The sequence below is a fragment of the Rhipicephalus sanguineus genome, unplaced genomic scaffold (assembly GCF_013339695.2).
Source record: "Rhipicephalus sanguineus isolate Rsan-2018 unplaced genomic scaffold, BIME_Rsan_1.4 Seq550, whole genome shotgun sequence".
Lineage (NCBI taxonomy): Eukaryota > Metazoa > Arthropoda > Arachnida > Ixodida > Ixodidae > Rhipicephalus > Rhipicephalus sanguineus.
In genome coordinates, this window is record NW_023615491.1 from 45061 (window position 1) to 64732 (window position 19672).

Below are 19672 nucleotides of genomic sequence, written 5' to 3' on the forward strand. Positions count from 1 at the left end.
GAAACATGACGCCGACTACTCCTTGGCTCTTAAGTAGGTGGACATACAGCATACAGGGTTGAAGATAACCATCAAATTTACGTCACCAAGGTGGCATTCCACTTATATAGTTATCTGTTTACAGCGAGTTCTTAGTCTAACCTGTGCCATGTCGTCGTCGTCGTCGTCGTCGTCGTAGTAGTAGTTAGTAGTAGTAGTAGTAGTAGTAGTCGTCGTAGTAGTAGTAGTAGTAGTAGTAGTAGTAGTCGTAGTAGTAGTAGTAGTAGTAGTAGTAGTAGTATAGTAGTAGTAGTAGTAGTAGTATAGTAGTAGTACTCACGCCGGTCATGTTACTAGGTGGGGGAGTTAAAAGTTGATGGTGATGCTCAAATTATGATGATGATGGTGATACCGTAACTGATAGGGATGGTGATTCTACATGGTGATGATGGTAATGGTGACGCAAGTTATCTCGCTAGCCAATCACACATACTGAAGGCGCGGAAGTGGCTGAACATTTCCCTTCTTAAAATACCTCACACTTTAGAAGAGTTCGTGGTTACCACCGCACGATATCGATAGCATTAACTATAGCTGTGTCTAAGAAAACTTCATAAGGGGAGGGGGGGGGGCTTAGGCGCGTCGAATATTCAACTTTTTCTTCCACTTTATTCTCGCAAGTTTATTCCCTAGAGGTTCGCCAAAGGAAAAAAAAAAACACTGGCTGCCTTTTTTTTCCCAGGTAGGCGTAAGGCAATCCTCCTGTTTTCGCCGGAGCCCGCAGCGTCTGGAGGCGCGCGCTCTATCCCTTTATCCTGCCGAACGGGACGGAGTGGATTTCTTGGCGAGCGTAAGTTTTATCCGCGCAGGCAAAGCCCGTGGATCGAGGCTTCCCGCATTGCTTCGAGGGTCAATATAGCTTCGCCTGCGTCGCCGGCGAGAGGACGAAGGCTTCTGAATAAAATGAAAATATATGTGTAGGAAACACTTTGAACTGTCTTGCGTCAGCGGCATCGCGTGTTTATTCCAATTTAGTCCCAAGTTCTCAGCGGTGTGTACCATGTACAGCTTTTTTCCTGTGTCGTGCCGGACTTTTCTGCTGAGTCAGCAAGCGAGGACTTTAGTGATCTTCCGGAGGACTGGTATATCCACGGCGTTAGCGAGTCGCTGCGAATGCGAATGGAAATGTCCTTCTCTGGGTCGCTCGCAGTAGATTCGTGTATGCAGTGGCTGTTGAGTCCTTAACGTGAAACCTGTTTTAGTTGGTCGTCTTATTTGTGGAATTGTTTCGTTTGCGCGGCCGTTTGAACTTGTTAATGAGGGGTTGACTAAAGGGAGCGTGGTAGACTGTGACTGCTCACGATTGCCTCGCAAGTTCGTTCGTTCGTTCGTTCGTTCGTTCGTTCGTTCGTTCGTTCGTTCGTTCGTTCGTTCGTTCGTTCGTTCGTTCGTTTCGTTCGTTCGTTCGCTCGCTCGCTCGCTCGCTCGCTCGCTCACTCACCTCACTCACTCACTCACTCACTCACTCCTCACTCACTCACTCACTCCCACTCACTCACTCACTCACTCACTCACTCACTCACTCACTCACTCTCTCCCAAGAATGATTCAATCAATGAAGCTGTTACTCATTCACTCATTCAGGTCAATCAATCAATCAATCAATCAATCAATCAATCAATCAATCAATCAATCAATCAATCAATCATCAATCTCATCGGTCGATCAACTCATTCATGGCTCTTTGTTGAGGGTGCATAAATAAGCAATGTCGCTTACACGTAGTGCAAGGAGGGAATATCGAGCAAGGTTCTCCGGAATGTCGTTTAACACATTGTCACAATCTTATTTCTTTGCGCGCGGAAACAATTCGTATGTTAATCTCGACAAGTATACGCTCCCTTCGTGGGCGGAGCTATCGCAGTGAGGACAACAGAGAGTTTAGTGCCAAGGACCCGGTGCCCTAGCCGCCCTAGCCGTTAGGTCCCCGCGTCGTTACCTTCTTTCGTACTCTCAACGCTTTCTCCGCAAGCCTCATGTGGTCCTCGGCACTAAAGCTCTACAGTAAAAGCTCGTTAATTCGCCACCCTTTCACTCGGAAAATCGCATAATTCCGACTTCTTCTCTGGTCCCCCAGCATATGTACTGTTAATGGCATTTAACTGGTTAATTCGGTCATATTTGGCCGCACTCCTGGTTAATTCGGACGATCCTGGGAGCGCGCCGAGCGCGAAGCGCCGCAGACGTGCGACGCGAAAGAGCGAAAACGACATTCGTGCACAACCGAAACGGTGCGGCGCAGTTTCCGTCGCCAACGTCATCAGCGCTAACCGTACTGTAACAACGGTAACGACGTTTCTGGTTAATTTCGGGTTAATTTTAGTAACGACGTTTCGCGTTAGGACAGGGAGGTCTTGAACCACAGTCACATTCTGAACAAGGTCGCGAGTGGCGATAATTGCGAATTTCACCCCGATACTATGCAAATTAAACGCAGGATTTACGTATTCATCAGGGAAATGAAAGCGCATTGACGTCATGGACATTTGTTTACTGTTTTCTTGATACTTTCGATAATTCGGAATTCTGTTAATTCGGACACTTTTTTTCCGAATTAACGAGCTTTTACTGTATTACTTTATGAACGTAACGTTCTTACGTTCTTCTCCGCAAGCCTCTTGCGGGGATACTACTCTAAAACTCTCTAATACTTTATGAACGTAATGCTCTTAAATTTGGTTTCAAAAACTAATACATAAGTCTTCCTTAAGTGACAAGTACAGCATTGTCTCGACCTTGTCACACTGAAGCGCAGGTCATGTGTCATGGTTGCTGCTTACTGAATGCACAAAACCCGCCAAAACCTATCCATGTAAAGTTACATTCGGACGGGCGTGCTCGCCTTTTGTTAATTTTTCTGCCTTCTGATACTTCCTCGATTAAACGTCGTACTTCTTATTTCTTTGCACGAATCAACGAGAGTATCAAAGTGAAGCGTTCCCGACTTTTAATGCTCACTTCCGACAGCTCTTCGACCGGAACTCGTATCGAGTTTTTTTTTTATCCTACGCGTCGCTCTCGCGATTTCTCGTTACATTCGATGGCTCGACGACGCTCGATTTATCTCCTCGTATAATCCTCGTTTTACTGCTCGCGGCACCCGCGTGGTGCAGCGCTGGCTCTGTCGACGGTGACGACGTGTTTTATGGCTGTCTGGGAACATATTCGTTCGTACGGCCGCCTCTCTTGCCGTTGAAGCAGTTCACTAGAAGAGAAGGGGAAAGATAGAAAGAAAAAGGCGAGAGAAGAAAGAAGAAAAAAAAAGCAAGGAAACGCACGTAGATATAGACAGAAGTGGAAAGGATATAAAGAAAGAAAGAAAGCAAGAAAGAGAGAAGAAACAAAGAAGATAGATAGATAGATAGATAGATAATAGATAGACAGAAGATAGATAGATAGATAGATAGATAGATAGATAGATAGATAGATAGATAGATAGAAAGATAGATAGATAGATAGATAGACAGACAGACAGACACAGACAGACAGACAGATAGATAGTAGATAGATAGATAGATAGATAGATAGATAGATAGATGATAGATAGATAGATAGACAGACAGAAGAAGACAGAGATAGATAAGATAGTAGATAGATAGATAGATAGATAGATAGATAGAAAATTAGCCCTTCAGAGCCTCGAATGCTGCTGGACATCGAAGCTGTAAGCCGGAGTGTGTTCTCATTTCTTCCTTACTTTGGGTTTTGTCTTAATTAAGGTATTCAAAGGAGTATGGCAGGGTACTGAAGTAGAATGAAGAATGAACAAGACGACGCAATAGAATGTAAACAATTCAAATAATTTAGGATTAAGCTGGCATGAAGTAGAAGGAAGAAAATGTGCGGGAAAGGAAGAAAAATGAGGGAGAGAGAAATGAGGTAAACGTGAAAGGGGGAAAGAAGAAATGTGAAGTAAAAGAATCTCAGGATACGCAGAACGATTTATGGAAAAGAAGATTTATGGAGTAGAATGTCATGCAGATAATGTATTCAAAGAGAAATAACATTGTCCGTTCTGTGTTTTACAAGTACTTTGGCGGGGCCTGCAAATTTTTAGCGGATGGTCTCGAGCACCATATATACGCGTTCCTGCCAGCCTTCTGCGCCGATATCTTTTTATCGTTTCTATACACTGCGATAAAAGGAACGTCCTTTAGCGCTTAAGCGTGTGCCTAAAAATGACCGTAAAACGAAGCGATTCTTTTGCTTTCCCTCATTCTTTTGGGGTATAAAAAGGCCCGTTCTATGCCCCCGTTTTTGAAGGAAAGAAGACCTAACGCACATGTAGAACGTAGGCTCATCAATATAGAGTCGCGATGACTCAACACGCACACACGCTGATATATATATATTATATATATATATATATATATATATATATATATTATATATATATATATATATTATTATATATATTATATGTGTGTGTGTGTATATATATATAATAATATGCACAAGAAGGTTCCTGGTTATTCGGTTAATTATAGGAATAAAGATCACAGTGAAAAACGCCATGTTTATTTCTGACGAGAAAAGGGCTGGTCTCTAGTAACTCGAATAGAGCACATCAGTGCTGAATATTCTGCTCCAGCACATTAGTGCGCAGACACGCCAAGTCTGTTCAAACGCGAGTCATCTTTGTGAGACGCGTCGCTATTTGAGTTAACAAGTCTTCGTACCATGCGGGAACACGTTAACCTGACTAGCAATGCGTTTTCATGAGGTGTCGCGCGCCTATTCACTGTCTCTGCACTGCAGTGAATCGTCCTGTAAAATGAATCGCGTTGCTTATGAACACATCATATCCTTCCCTCTGACGCCGCTAGGTTATTCTTCTAGGTTATTATCTCCGCTAGGTTATTCAGTTCACTTGCGCGTTGTTTTGCATACGCTCTGTTTCTTCGCCTCTTCCGCGCCACCTCTCTCCCACGCTTTCTCTTCACCTCTCTCTCCCCAACGTCTCTTTCGCCCCTGTTCCCATCAAGCTTCAGTTTCATTTGAACATTGTATCATTGTAGCTTGTCCTAATTTCTTTCTCTTCCCCTCTTCCACACCCCTTCTTTGTCGCTGTCCCCCTGCATTCTTTCCCTCAGTTTTCTCTCTCTCACTCTCTCCCCTCTGCCTTTTCTGTGCCCATCTCTGTTACGCTCTCCTTCCCCTCCCTCTCCTAACATATCCTTCCCCTTCTCATGCTATGAAGCTGTTCAGCTCATTTGAGCAATGTGTCATTGTATGCATCTCCTCTATCTTCTCCTGTCTTTCTCTCGCCCTCCTCTCCGCCGTCTTCTTATCGCTGTCCCGGTCTCCCCCCCTCTTCCCCATCTCTCTCCTCCTTTCCTTCTCTCTGCTGTCCTTTTGCTACATATTGGTTTCCTCTCCGCCGAACCTTATTCACATCCCAGCCTCACATACTGCGCCAGAACGGCGGGTTTTGTTTGCCCCGGACCCCCCGTGCAGACAATGCATATGCACGCGCGCCTCTGAGTGCCTGCGCATTGTGCGCCTGCGTTTTGTGCTCATCTCGCCTCGCGTATGGATGCGCCGGTAATCTAAATCGCTCGCTGTTTGCAAAAAGAGGTCCCCGGTGATGCGCGTTCCGTGTTTCTTTTTTTGTTCTCTCCGCTAAAACACAAACGAGTATTCTTATAGGACCGAGTTTTCTTCGTCTCGTATTGCTTCTTTCTTCGTTCGTTTGCCTCTTTGTCTTTGTAACGCGTTGAAGCCGGGAACTGTACGGTACGAGCCCGATCTATGGAACGAGCACTCGTGTGCCCACATCTCGACGACAGCGTTTTTATCGGCTTCTCCATCCTCTCTGTCTCCCAGCGTCAGTTGAAGAAGTGCTTCGCGATTGTATCGGCATCTTTCGCGTTGCGAACACAAGGCGGAACTCTAAGGGAGACCGTAATGTACTGCTTTAGAACAAGGATACGGCGTGCGTTTGTGCTTGGTTCCCTTCCTCTCTCTTTCTTTGTCCTCTCTCTCACTCTCTTTCTCTGTCAGCGGAAGATTTGCTACACGGCGCTACCCTTTGTAAAGGAGTGGTTTTCTGAGAGTTGGGTAACAAAAGGACGCCACGTTCGTTCTTGAAGACCGGCAATCTAATTTCAGCGCCTCGACGCTTCCCTAGAAATGCGAGCTTGAATGAGAAATAGTATCTATCTATCTATCTATTATCTATCTATCTATCTATCTATCTATCTATCTATCTATCTATTCTATATCTATCTATCTATCTATCTATCTATCTTATATCTATCTATCTAATCTATCTATCTCTCTATATATCTATCTATCTATATCATCTATCTATCTATCTATACTATCTATCTATCTATATCTATCTATACTATCTATCTATCTATCTCTCTATCTATCTATCTATCTTCTATCTCTGCGGTGTGTGTGTGTGTGTGTGTGTGTGGTGTGTGTGATGTGTGTGTGTGTGTGTGTGTGTGTGTGTGTGTGTGTGTGTGTGTGTGTGTGTGTGTGGTGTGTGTGTGTGTGTGTGTGTGTGTCCGGCCGTCCGTCTCGTGGAACTTTCAAAATGCTTATAATCATATTGTGGTTTTCGGCGCCTAAATCCCCAGTGTTGAGTATTTTCTCACTTTATAAGTGTTTGTGTTTTTTTCTGTCGCAATTATAACTCGGCAAACATTTTTATTCTTTTTTCTGACCCAGCAATCGCTTCTGAAACCGAAGTTTATTTCCCGAAGGATTCTTCGGGCAATAAATGCACAGTGGACGGCACATGTTCTCTTCTGTGTGTGTGTATAGCGTGACACTGGCTACGAACGAAGGCGCGTGCGAGCGAATACTATTACGGTCGCCATCTCACGCGCGCATTGCGAATCGAAGCGCGCCCAGTGCGCCATAAACGAAGAAACAAAGTGATGAAGAAAAACAAACGAACAAAATGATTGAGAGCCGTTATACAAAGTGCCGTGCTTCGCGGCGAGGTAAGTGTTCCATCCTCGCAAATAATGGCCAGTTAGGCGGGACGCGCGCGTTGCCGGCACCTGACGCCGTTCTCATGTACCACATACAGCGTCGTGCGAGCGCGCACGCTCGCTCCAGCGCTCGATTCTAGCATTAAAGCTGTGCAGCGCTGCCGAAGCTTTGCACATTTGAATATAGGTTCGCGAACTCTGTATTCCTTGTTTCTGTAGATTCTGTAAACTTTGTATATTCCTTAGACTTTATTAAGTTTGTTGACTATAGCGTCGTGAAAAGAGGTAATAGAGTGTACACAACGGAAATTTAAATGCAACTTTATATCTGTGCATAGACTTTTAGTGATCAGCGTTAACTTCACAATAGCGTGGAGAATAAGAAAGGAAGGATTACAGCCCATCTACTACTCGGAAAATGGAAGCCAGAGGCTGCGCCTGCACGTTGCGCGGCAGGGGCTTCGCGTCATTTTCGCGCCTAATCGCGCTTCTGTGCGCGTCGGCGCTTCTTCATTTCCCGCTCTTCTTCCTCCGAGCGAACCACACGCATCCGTCCCATAGGGAGTCCAAAAAAAGGCAACTGCTGATAACAGTGCGAGCGCCATTTCTACGTCACGAGACAAAAGAGGCACAGCGATTGGCGAGAAGTGCCGCCGCCGAGTATCGCAGCGAACTTGCGAATGAGGCTCGGCGGTTGCGAGGGGCGCTGAAAATTGTTGTTCTACGCTTCGGTTTTCGCCAGAATCTACCCATATACAGGTTCGCTGTAGAACGGAAGACACGGCCGAAACTCTATTGCGAAGTGCCGCCGCCGAGTGTCGCAGCGACACTTGCAAAAGAGGTGTCGGCGGTAGTGAGGGGCGCCGAAAAACTGTTCTTCTGCGCTTCGGGTTGTCCGCGGACGCGAGTCGCCAGAATCTAGCCATATACAGGTGCGCTGTAGACTAGAAGGCACGGGCGAATCTCTACTGCGATAGTTGAGTGTTTGCGCTCGTGTCGTCTGTGTTGTTTTAATCCCCGTGTAGTATCGCAGTTTCTACAGTCGCAAGGGAAAAAGATTAGCACAAGTTACTGGTGGCCGGAGCAGCAATAATACGACACGTGGCGCTGTTGTTCTCGAGCGCGTCGATCGCGAAAGTACTAAGCACATTCCATTTTCCAAAGCAGGGGTTGCCGGCAGGAAGCTCTCCAACAAACAGCTTTTTCGAGCAACTTCGATACAGGGCAGTTGCTCGCAACTCCAGCGAAAAAAAAAAACAGAAATCATGTGCATAACCAGGTCTGCCGATAAGAAACGCAAAGTGTTTATCTAAGATTTAGGCTTTTGGAACGCAAAAAAAAAAAAAAACAAAACGGGCTGCTTTCTGCCAGTTAACCCTGCTTTGGAAAATGGAATGTGCTTGGCGCTCTCGCTATCGGCGTGCTCGGGAGCACCGCTCCGCGTGCCGCAATTTTGCCGCTTCGGCCATCAGTTACTTTTGCAAATCATTTTCTGCGGCTTCTGTACGAATTCGAATAGGCGACCTCACCTCCGTGTTTGCCCTCCGTCCTCCATACTGCCCTCCATACTGCCCTCCATACTGCCCTCCATACTGCCCTTGTCCTCCATACTGCCATTCTTATTGCATTGGTTATCCACCTCACAGAGTGTAATTGCTCATGTGTTTTTTTTTTAATATTGCTTAGGTTACCAATTCGAAGGTGTCTTCGCTCGTCAGCGGTCTTCGTTGTTGGCGGCAGCCGGTATTGCCACTGTGTTTATAAAGATATCGTGAGGATTTAGAGTTCCATGTACAGTGATCACGGAATGACACGCGACATGAAATATTTGTGTGTAAGAAATCGTCTACGCTATTGTTCGCTAGAAACACGTCTTGTCGAAACGTCGCACGCTAAAAAATTTTGTTAGAGATTATTTCAGCCAATCACGATGCGGGGCATAACGTTAGCGAAGCCAGCTGACCAATAGGAAAACGCACTTACGAAAGAGAGTTTTCTGAAGTCAGCCCCTGCCACTAAAGATATCGTTGGCCCTATCTAAGTGTACTCTCCAATATTATGCCGATGCGGCACGCAATGAAGAAGGTGGAATGGAAAGTACGTGCATTGCTCAACACTAAATTACTCGTTCCATTACGCGAGCACCGCACTCTACTACGGGAGGTGCGGTAAGGCGTCCCTATATATACGTTCACGAATAAAACTGATAGTTGAGTGCTGTACGTAAAGCCTCGGGATTACACGAAATTTTCTCGTGTACGAAGAATTCATAGCTTCAACGTTTCTGTGAATTCCAGCCCATGCGTTCGCTCCTCTTTAGGAGCACCTGTTTTCACCGCAGTTTCGAAGTTATTGCTGCTTCGTCATTATCCATCCAGGTGCAACAAACACTTCTTTTTTTCCATCCAGGTGCAGTACTTAGCTATCCATTCAAGTGCTTCGTATTTAAGTACTGCACTATCTCTGCCTTCATATTTCTTTCAGCTTTCAGTACGAGCTTGCCGAAATACGGGGGCTATAACAAACCAGAAGATTCAGAGCGCGCACGTTCGCGTGTTCGGACGGCATCTTATTTCGCCATTTGTGAAATCACGCTTTTTGTTTTTGCGTCGGAGTTTCCCATTAGTTAACGATTGCCGGCCGATTTAAGAGCACCCACTTAATGGGTACATATCGCTAAGCGCGCCTGTTGTATTCCTCGGAATTGTTTTTATTAGTTGTTTTCGTTGCAATTCGGAGAAAGAAGGTGATTAGGGAGCCATTAATATTCTCGATTATTTCTTTTGGAGCTGCGCACATTTGCTGCAGCTGTGGCGAACTACGTCGCTAAAATTAAGCTTGAATCTTTGATCGCGATCTTAAGTCCGGAGAAAAGATGCGAAGCGTGCTTTTATGGTGTTAGAAGTGGGGGAACGCGTTCACTAAAGACGCGAAAAGTGCGGAAAGGCGCTCTCTAGAATCGTTTTACACTCTTAATGATGTTCCGTTGTCTCGTGAATAAGAACCTTTACGCGTGTCAAAATTTTATTACACATAACGGCGTAACTCTAACTTTTGTGCGATGATAAAAAGCATCGTTAAAAACTTGTGAGGTCGCATTGATAATTGTGCGAATTTGTGAAATCCTAGCGTGCGTACTGTGCATTTCAAGTTCATCACCAGTAGCACGCATACGGTGCGCACCCTCATGCACGATCGCACACACCAGCGAAATGCACCAGATGACACACGGCGTTGTGATAGCATTGTATGGCAGTGCCGTAAGTAAAACGCTCTATAGAAGTTTGCAGGCATACTTGGGCTGCGCTGGATGTTTTATTGCGATAGCCAATATATGAACATTCTCGGCAGGATCTTTCTCGGCATTCTCGGCATTCTCGCCGTCGCTGTCATGGTTCCGTATAAAGTATAAAGTGATAACATTCCCCAGCATTGTATGTTCTACGCGCTGGTAAAAGCGCACGAGCGCTGGGGACGAACCCGGCTGAAGTAGAGATGAAACGAGCCGTCAATCTCCGTCGCACCAAGGGCGTATGTGATAACAACACCCTCGTATCAAGCTTGTAGTCGACGACTCCGAAAGGAAACACGACACCCGTCTTTCGTCAGCGGAAGGAGCATGAAGGGGTGGGGTGGGGGGTGGGGGAGGGCTGCGTCGCTCGAGCAGCAACTGCGAACTTAGATCGTGAGGGGCGCGGTCGCGAGAGGCGGCACGCGACCTATCTCGACAGACATCAGTAGATGGCTCGTATAAGTGCTGTGCTCTCACCGTGTACTTTGCGCTGAGATGACAGGCAGCACGAAAACCGCTTCGCTCACTGGGGCGGCCGTATTCGCTTACACCAGCGTATTGTAGAGTTACGCGAAATCGGATCCGAAAGCGTTAGCCGCTAGCCTTACCTCTTATAACATTCGAATTTCTCGCTATCGTATTCACTGCTTCTGCCTTGCGGGAAACTGATTTTTTTTTTGTGCCTCCGTCTCTTTATCGGCGTGACGTGTGAACGGCTGTGGAGGAGGCACCGGGCTGCCAAGTATCGCGTACTACGATGCCGGTTTCAGCACAAAGAGCAGCCGTCTTTGAACCGTGCGCGATCAAAGGGGGAATGAGGAACGCCTTCGGGCACAAAGGAGCTTTTAATGTTGAACGTGATGGAAATGCCGCGCAAAGGGACGCACGAATGTAAGTGAATTGGAATGCCGCTTCGAATGTTTGTTGTCAGGAAGTGGAAGTTAGAGAGAAAGATAGATTGATAGCTAAAGCGATTCTGTGATAGATAGATAGATAGATAGATAGATAGATAGATAGATAGATAGATAGATAGATAGATAGATAGATAGATAGATAGATAGATAGATAAAAAGAGAAAGAAGGTTTATCTTGAGCGAAACGACATCAAAAGTTTTTCTTCAAAAGGAAGAAAACTTGGCGGACTTTCTTTTTCCTCTTTCTTTTTCTTTTGGCGGGGCGGGGTTACGATTTTCTTCTCAGCAAGCGTTACGTTCTCTTTTTCTTGCCTTCTTGCCTTCTTTGTTTGGACGTCCACAGTCGCTTCTGTTGGGTAGATGACGAAGTGAAAAGACGAAAGGCTTCAGTTCCCCGGCGGCCTTTGCGGGCGTATTTCTTTGAAGAAGGCGTCTGCCTTACCCGTCAACAGACACTTTCTGTCTAAAAATTCTTTTTAACAGTTAAGGAAGGTTTTCCAGATTCTGATGTTGAGCGTGTGCATTTTAATGACGCTTATGTGTGCGTGATACTTTAGCGAGATACAGACGGTCTCAGAACTGGCTAACCTCCCTGTTTTCCGTCTGTTTCTCCTCCTTTGCGGGATACGATATCGGAGCACGGTAATCCTTCGAGGTGTTTGTAACTCGCCAAGAGCTTGGCGTTGGCATTATAGGACAATTAAGCAGTGCGCTTATATGAAGTTGCCAATTTGGTTTGATGAACGTTTCTTTTCGTAGCTGAATGTTTACTATGAGTGGAAGGAAATTATACAACAAGCATTCTCAAATTCTGCGTTTAAATCGCATCCCTGTTATGTCAGTTCGACGCAAGTTTTCCTAATGTATTCTATATCGTGCACATCAGTGGGCCGTAGCTGAGTCAAAGTTTTAAAATGTCGATACGCTCTTTGAGAACGAAAGGGCTTAACAAATTCGTAAAAGCAGGAAATATAAGCTCATTATCGCAAGAACAAAAAAAATCAAACCCTTATTCTTGAGACCTTCAGATTATACAAATAGCTCTTTCATAGCCGTACGTAAATATGCGCTCGATGTTGACGGCGCGAGCGCTCGTCTAAAAGGGCTTTCATGTTTGCTACCGATCGGTGACGCTTTGCCTGCGGTCTTTATTTTTATTATGTTTTTTTTATTACTAACTGAAATGGAAGGCAACACGTTTTCACCTGCTGAGGTTGGTGATGTTTAGTCAACGCGCTTTTTGCTGGTTCGCGCGATCGGCTCCTGGCGTGGCTTATGCCGACGAAGGCTCTTAAAATCTTCCAAATCCCCCCCCCCCCTCACCCCTCCTCACTTCAGGAAGCGGCGGCTCCAGATTTCACTTTCCCGTCTCGTCCTTGTTGCACGTGTGATTTGAATGCGGAACTTATCACGAAGCTTGTGTTTGTTCGGCAAATGTTATCATCGGCCGCATTCATTAGGTAATGTTGTGTACTTTGTCGCGAGTGGGTAAACGCCGCCTGCTTCTTTGAAACGCACTGAAATAGCTAGGTGTTCGCGGCGGACTGTGAGGCTGAACCTTCAGTATAACGAATTTTTTTTCTTATTTTGCGGTGGTCACTGAAAATTTTCAACGCAAATCTGTCCTTCCATGTCATGTCCGTAATAAGAAATCTGTCGATGCCCCCCCCCCCCCCCCCCGAGACTTTTCAGTTTGCATATGTACAGGGTCGACCGCATCTAAGAAGGTGAATACCTCATTAGTATTCAAGACGGCAAAGCTGGAACGTTTGTTCTACATGACGAGGGAAATGCTCGCTATTTGACTGCCAACTGTGTCGATAAACACAATAATAACAAATTTCCGAAATATGTATTAAACATTAGCTTCTAGAAGGGCTTGAATACTAATGAAGGGTTAATTTTAGGTGTGGACGAGCGTCTACATATACACGCACATACTCACGTTCGAACATACATAAACTGTAGTTGAACGCCCCCCTCCCCCCCCCCCCTCCAAAATAAATAAAGTTCTGGCTTCGCCCCTGCTAGAGTACCCCACTCAATCGTATGGCTCAATCATATCCTGGTTTTGGCGCGTAAAACTTCAGCGATGATCATACTTTGTTATATAAAAGCATCTCTTTTGTGTTTTTTTTCTTTTTAATTAGCGTACATAAGCGTGAACAAAAAATCAGCATGAACGGAAGGTTTCCATTGTGCTTACGTTATAACTCCTTGTAAACTCAGAGAAATTGCTCAAACAGCTGGTGCTGTATTGTATGTGCTGTCAGCATAAATTATGTGCTATAACAACATAATTGATGAGAACGCCACTTACAATTTATTACGTGAGATAACTTCTGGTCTTTTTGTAGCCAGTTTCCAGATATGTAGCCTAGTCTGAAGTCTATGCTTTAAAGGCTAAATAGAGCCGCTCTTAAATGCAGCAAAATACTTGACATGTATCAACAGGTTGAAGTATAGAGTTAGAATCATCGCCTTTTATTCAATGCTGACATTGCGTTTTGTTTAACGTGCAATTCCGTGCTAATATATTTGATGTTCTTTTTTTTTTTTCTTACAATGCAGCAACCGGGTTCCACGGTGGTTCTCGAGACCGACGCCGACGGCGTGGTCCACGTGAAAGTTGTCGGTGAGTGTTCATCGTTCTCCCCTTTTGTCTCCGGGCACTGCATGTTTAACAGTGAACCAATGCGTACAGTCTTCAGCGCTTTAGATGAGCTCAGCTCGTTCAAAGCCGATGAACTGAGCCTTGCCACTTGTAGCATTGTCAGAGTGAAGCATTGCCAGAGTGTGCACGAAGCTGAGCTCGTCCAAAGTAGCAATGCTTCGCTCTGGCAATGAGTTGGCAATTTTGGTTGCCACTAACTTCGCTCTGGCAATGAGTTGGCATTTTGAGTTGTCACCAACTTCGTTGTGCAATGCTTCACTATGGCAGTGCTTTGCTGAGCGCGTCGAAAGTTGCATTCCTTGTTTTGAACGAGCTAAGCTTGTCCAAGGCATTACGATAAGAGAGCGAAAGAGAGAGAGAAGGAGAGATGTGTAAATGATAACCGGAAAGTGAAGACGATATTGTCCATCTTAAGTTTCCAATAACTTTGCTTTATGAGAAATAGGACCAACGATTCAATGAGCAGGCAACAACGACGGCCATGCGTGAATCAATGAAACTCGACAATGAGAGGCAACAATGCAATGGGGCGACAGAAATGATGAGTGACCTCGATAAAACATCAGATTGCTATATCAGAGGCAGCTTATCGCTGACGAGCCCACGAGTGAGAGAACATCAATTATTCGGAAACGGAGCATACAAAATGCGCATGTGACCGGCTTACCTTAGCGGGCCTTATTCGTGTGCACCGGCATTTCTGCACACTCGCCTGGCGCCGGGTTTTTCGCGAACTATGCCGCCGCCAACCCCGCTGCCTCCACCGAAATCTGTAACTCGTAGAAGCTTCGCTTAAAAGAAAGCTTTAATAGTATGTGCAGATAATGTAATGCATTATCTTAGTCCTTATGGGTTGACCTAATATACATTTACACGACTGTTCATCATGAAACTGAAGAAGTTAGACAAGACTTTCAAAAGCAGATGTTATCTATTTAAATTTCATACCAAAAACTTAGCGTACCGTATGACACATCCAGTAGTACATCGTTTGTGCTGTTCTCCGCATAGGGTTACTGCTTGTCTCAGTATTCCCCAGCGCATAAAAATTATTCTCATCTCACACAGACACTGAGACCTATGTACTCGTCGTGGTAGTTTATTAGGTGCGATGTCGCACTGCTAAGCTCGAGGGCGCGGGTTCGATTCCCGGCCCATTTGCCTTGGGGGACAAAAAGCGAAAAATACCCTTGTACTTATATTTAGGTGTACGCTAAAGAAAACCACAGGTGATGAAAATTGATCCGGCGTTCCCCACACTACGGCACGCCTCACAAGCATATCGTGGTTCTGGCGCATGAAACAACTCGATAGTTACGTTATTACTGAAACGAATGATATGGTAGACTGTTGTAAATAGCATGGGCTTGCGTCTGCTCCCGAATAACATTAATAGTTTTAGTCGCATTGCAAATAAGCGTGTGTCTTGTAATGTCTGTGTTCGCAAAAGTTTTCGAGGCCGCTGCAAATCGTACTGCCTATGTAATCGCCTCGCGAGCATTTTCGTTCTTTCAGCGTAATTTCGTTTTCATCAGATGAGTGCGCGCTTTTTAGGATAGCGCGTAGCCATAACGCATTACTCGCGCATGCGCGCATAAAAGCCGTGTTTAGTCGTCGATGTACGGCTGGTGTAATCGGAAACGCTAACACGCAGTTTTGAATTTATTGTGAATTTATTTTTGCTAGTCTGTACGCCTCGATCCGAAACGAACTTACGGGACGTTAAGGGCGCCGGCTAAATGCATAACGCATGACTGCCGGCGTTCACTTTGATGACGTTGCCAAAAATCATCATAAACAAACAAAAAACAAAAACAAAAAGGAAAGAAACACAGCTCGCGGAGGCCTTAGAATGAATGAAAGAAAAAAAAAAATATATATATATATATGCGCGAGTCACGCTGTGATATGCAAATCAGAAGCGGCATCAAATTTGGAAGCCAAATATTTCGACTTGAATCTTATATGCCGCATAAATGTATACCGCATAAAAAAAAAATCTCTCAGACGGCGATCTTTTCATCCGGGGCTCTGTGTAAACTGAAGCCGACTCAAGGATCGCCGCCATTAAGACTATTTTATACCTCGCGGCTCGTTTCGTTACAATTCAAACATTTCACAGAATCAAAGCACATGGTGCGTTTTGTGTGATTTCGAGGATTGGTGCTGTGTTCGAAGATCCTCGCGACTTGAATCCCTGGCATGTTGATTATCGCTTGAAACTTCCACGGAAGTCTGAACTGCCCGCTGCGGTGGTCTAGTGGTTATGGTGCTCGACTGCTAACCCGCAGGTCGCGGGATCGAATCCCGGCCGCGGCAGCCGCATTTTCGATGGAGGCAAAAATGATTTAGGCCCGTGTACCTAGATTTAGGTGCATGTTAAAGAACCCCAGGTGGTCAAAATCTCCGGAGACCTCCACTACGGCGTCTCTCATAATCATATCGTGGTTTTGGGACTTTAAAACCCAACGATTATTATGTTATTACGAAAGTCTGAACTGAAGACAGACCTATCCTAAGATTGCCACCACTATGTGATGGGTGACGCGTTTGCAGGGGCTTTGCTGTTAGTTGTTTTCGATGTGAAGCCCAGTTACAAGAGGTTATTTGACGTTCTTTTAGTCTTCATACGCCTTGATCGTAATATCCTCGTGAATAAAGAATAAAGAATACAGAAAGACTTCTTGCGTGACGTAATTTCGGCGTGCACAACCGGGCTGCATTCGGTAGCTGATACGTAGCTGCGAAGCTGCGAACTTCCAAAATATCTACCTTAAATTAGCACCAATGATATTAGGCCGTGGGCCTCTCAGTCTAAGGAAGCTTTAGGGCCCTTGGCCAAAAATTCTCTTGCAGGAGTGCGCTTCAAACTCATTAAAAACTTCTCTTGACGACAGCAACATTCTTGATGGTTATGAATGCATCTAATATTTGTTTTCTTTTAACGTCGCAGTGTATATGTATGTGACTGCTGACTATATTGTCTTAAATTTATGTCTATACGTGGTAATTCATCTAAATTATGTATGTGGCAATGGCTGACTACAGAACTTCTCACGGGGGACATTATTTGTATTTTTGGGTACTTATGATAGTGTCATGGTGTTTTTATGCAGTATATTTCATGTGCCACGTATTTGTTGTGTTCTGGAGTTACTGTGAGAACGCTGTTTTACCTGTATATAATCCTTAAACCATGAGTGGCATATGCTCGACCCCTTCAAGAGCTAAGGAGTGACTGACGCCTTATTTGTGCGCCAATATCACGTTATATTATATCAATAATTAAAAAATTACACCATTTCCCGCTACAGGGGACCATGATGCGATGCGAAGCTGATGCACTTGCACGATCGCGTTCCGTTGGCGTTCTTTGGGCATGCTACCGACCTCGCGTCGTGGAACGCGAAGAGGAACGCTACGCGCGTCTTGTCTTCCCTCTAGCCTGGCCGTTAATTCTCACAGGGCAAGCGGGGAACGCAGTCGGCAGGTATGCGAGAGGGGGGCAGCGTAGGAGAGGAGAGAAGGGGAGGGGACGCGCATGCGCTGGTGCTCATCGCGGCGTTGCGCAGGAGAGAATTTCGGCATGTCTAGCCCGCGTTTCAGAGGAAGAGTGGAAAGGGGAAAGGGGAGAGGGAAAGTAGAGAGGGGAAAGGGGAGAGGGAAAGTGGTGAGGGGTATGGGAGAAGGTATGCGCATGCGCAGTAAGGGTGGTCACGCCGCACACCACCACCACCACCGGTTGAACTCCGCCATAAGATACTTCGCATCTAAAGAGGAATGGTAGGCAAGCTACCACAGTTAGTGTTAAATCACAGCATGCTTACAGTTTTGAAGATGCGGCTTCCGCACCTGCATCTGCAGGCATGGCCATGAGGGGCGCTGGCTAATACTCCCAGGGCTAGGTGTCTAGTACACGCACGCCAATGTCGGCAGAGTGAATGTTAAACAGTCGCCGCTGTCGCTGAATGCTAAAATATCGCACGCGTATTGGAAAAAGTGTAGCTTCGACTTCGTCATGTTTCAAGTTGCCTTTGCATAATCACGTCGCCCTCATAATCATAACGTTGCACTCATAACCATATCGTGGTTTTGTGAGGTAAAACTGCAGCAGTTATTATACTTAACGTTGTTTATCCTGTAATTGCGTAGCAACATTGTTCTAATTCAATTTTTATCCAGTGACTGAGGTTATCACCTTTTTTGTTTACGACAGAGCAGGGTGGGACAGGGTAACACAGGGCAGGATTTTTCTCGTTGCCAAGACAGCATCGTTACTTTTCATCGCAATTGCACAGTTGTGGCCAATTCGTTCCCTTGCGTAATATTCTAAGCTCCGCGCGAGCGTCTCAAAAGCGTTTTCTCTGCGTGTATTGCTTCCCATTGTTCCGCCAGCTCCCAGCTGAATCCCCAAATACATCGCCGTCTCGCTCTGTGTTCCTTTCGAATTCTATGAGAAACTTCAACAGTAGCAGCCCCGCGAATAACAATGACAAAGTACGTTAAACGCGCCGAATGACGTCAGCCAGTGACGTCAGCCAGTGGCGAGACGGGCCTCCCGCTTTCTTTTTTCCCCGAGTGACCTTTTCAGCTCGTCTATTTGCACGGCGCTCGGTGAAGATGTGTAGAAGAGGTCTCGAGGAGATAAAAAAATGCCACGAATGGGAAAGAATCGCAGGACGATAAAATGAAAGCTAAAAAGAAGGCACAAGAGAATCGATATACGATAGCCAGGAGAAATGAAAAGTGAAGGATTGGAAAGAAGAGACGACGGATTCTTCGGTAAAAAATTTTTCTTTTTTTTTTCGGAAAGCAATGTGACGTCTAGAACCTCGTAAAAGCTCGTTCGAACGTTCTATAGAAATCCCGTAGGCGGGGCCCCGAGTTGCTGCAGGCTTTCTACACACATCCGGTAAGCTTCAAAGTTTGACCAGAATCTTTGTACAGAAGCATTCTTTTCTTAAGCGTGGCAACTTTTCTGGAGAGTGGACAAGCTGGTGACGAAAGAGGATCCTTCGCTAAAATTTATTTCTTTTTCTCGGAAAGCTTGACCATGTCTGTAATCATTAAAATGTCCTTGCAAATTATCTATAGAGACCCTGTAGATGTTTCAACAAGATGGCGAGATGGGCTAGTTGGTGGGCAATAATGTTTAAAGCGAAATCTTTTTAAGCGCACGAAAAAAGGGGACAGAAGAACACAGAATTTGATAGGACAGCGCTTAACTCACAACTGAATTTTTATTGTACAGATTAACATTTGAACTTTAACATTGGTTCTGTATTGCTTTTATATGTTAATCTGTTCAATGAAAAGCGCTGTCCTGTCAAATTCTTAGTTCTTCTGTCCCCGTTTTCGGGTGCTTAAAAAGCTTTGCTTTAAACATGACTGTATATGTTCTCGCGCTGTTTCTATCGACTCTACATACGCATCTCTTCTGCTTTTTGTTTCACATAGTAGGTCATCGGATAAATGTTCATGAACTATGTACGAACACTCTTTTCGCTAGTCTGCGGACTTCACGGTGTTGCAAAGGCGTATGACTCTTTGTAAACTTTTTGATATTTTATAAAAGTCGTGGAGTCATGACCCTATAAAGTCATAGAATGTTTGGTTAAGAAAACACACTTCAGGACGTGAAGACGTCACGCGATGGCGTCATGATAATGTCATGCGATATTGTCAAGAGGCATGTACGTCGGAATAATACGGACGTCGAAATAGTCGTCATACACAAACAGGAGGTGTTGTCGCTTTCAAAGGGTGTTAAGTGACTGAAGAGCTTCTGTGACTCTTTTGTTAT

At 45.2% G+C, this 19672-nt stretch overlaps 1 pseudogene; it reads left to right on the top strand.

Annotated features, from left to right (window-relative positions):
- Window positions 1–13760: 13760 nt before the first annotated feature.
- LOC119377707 (cAMP-specific 3',5'-cyclic phosphodiesterase 4A-like) overlaps window positions 13761–19672 on the top strand; it is a 53577-nt pseudogene continuing 47665 nt past the window's right edge.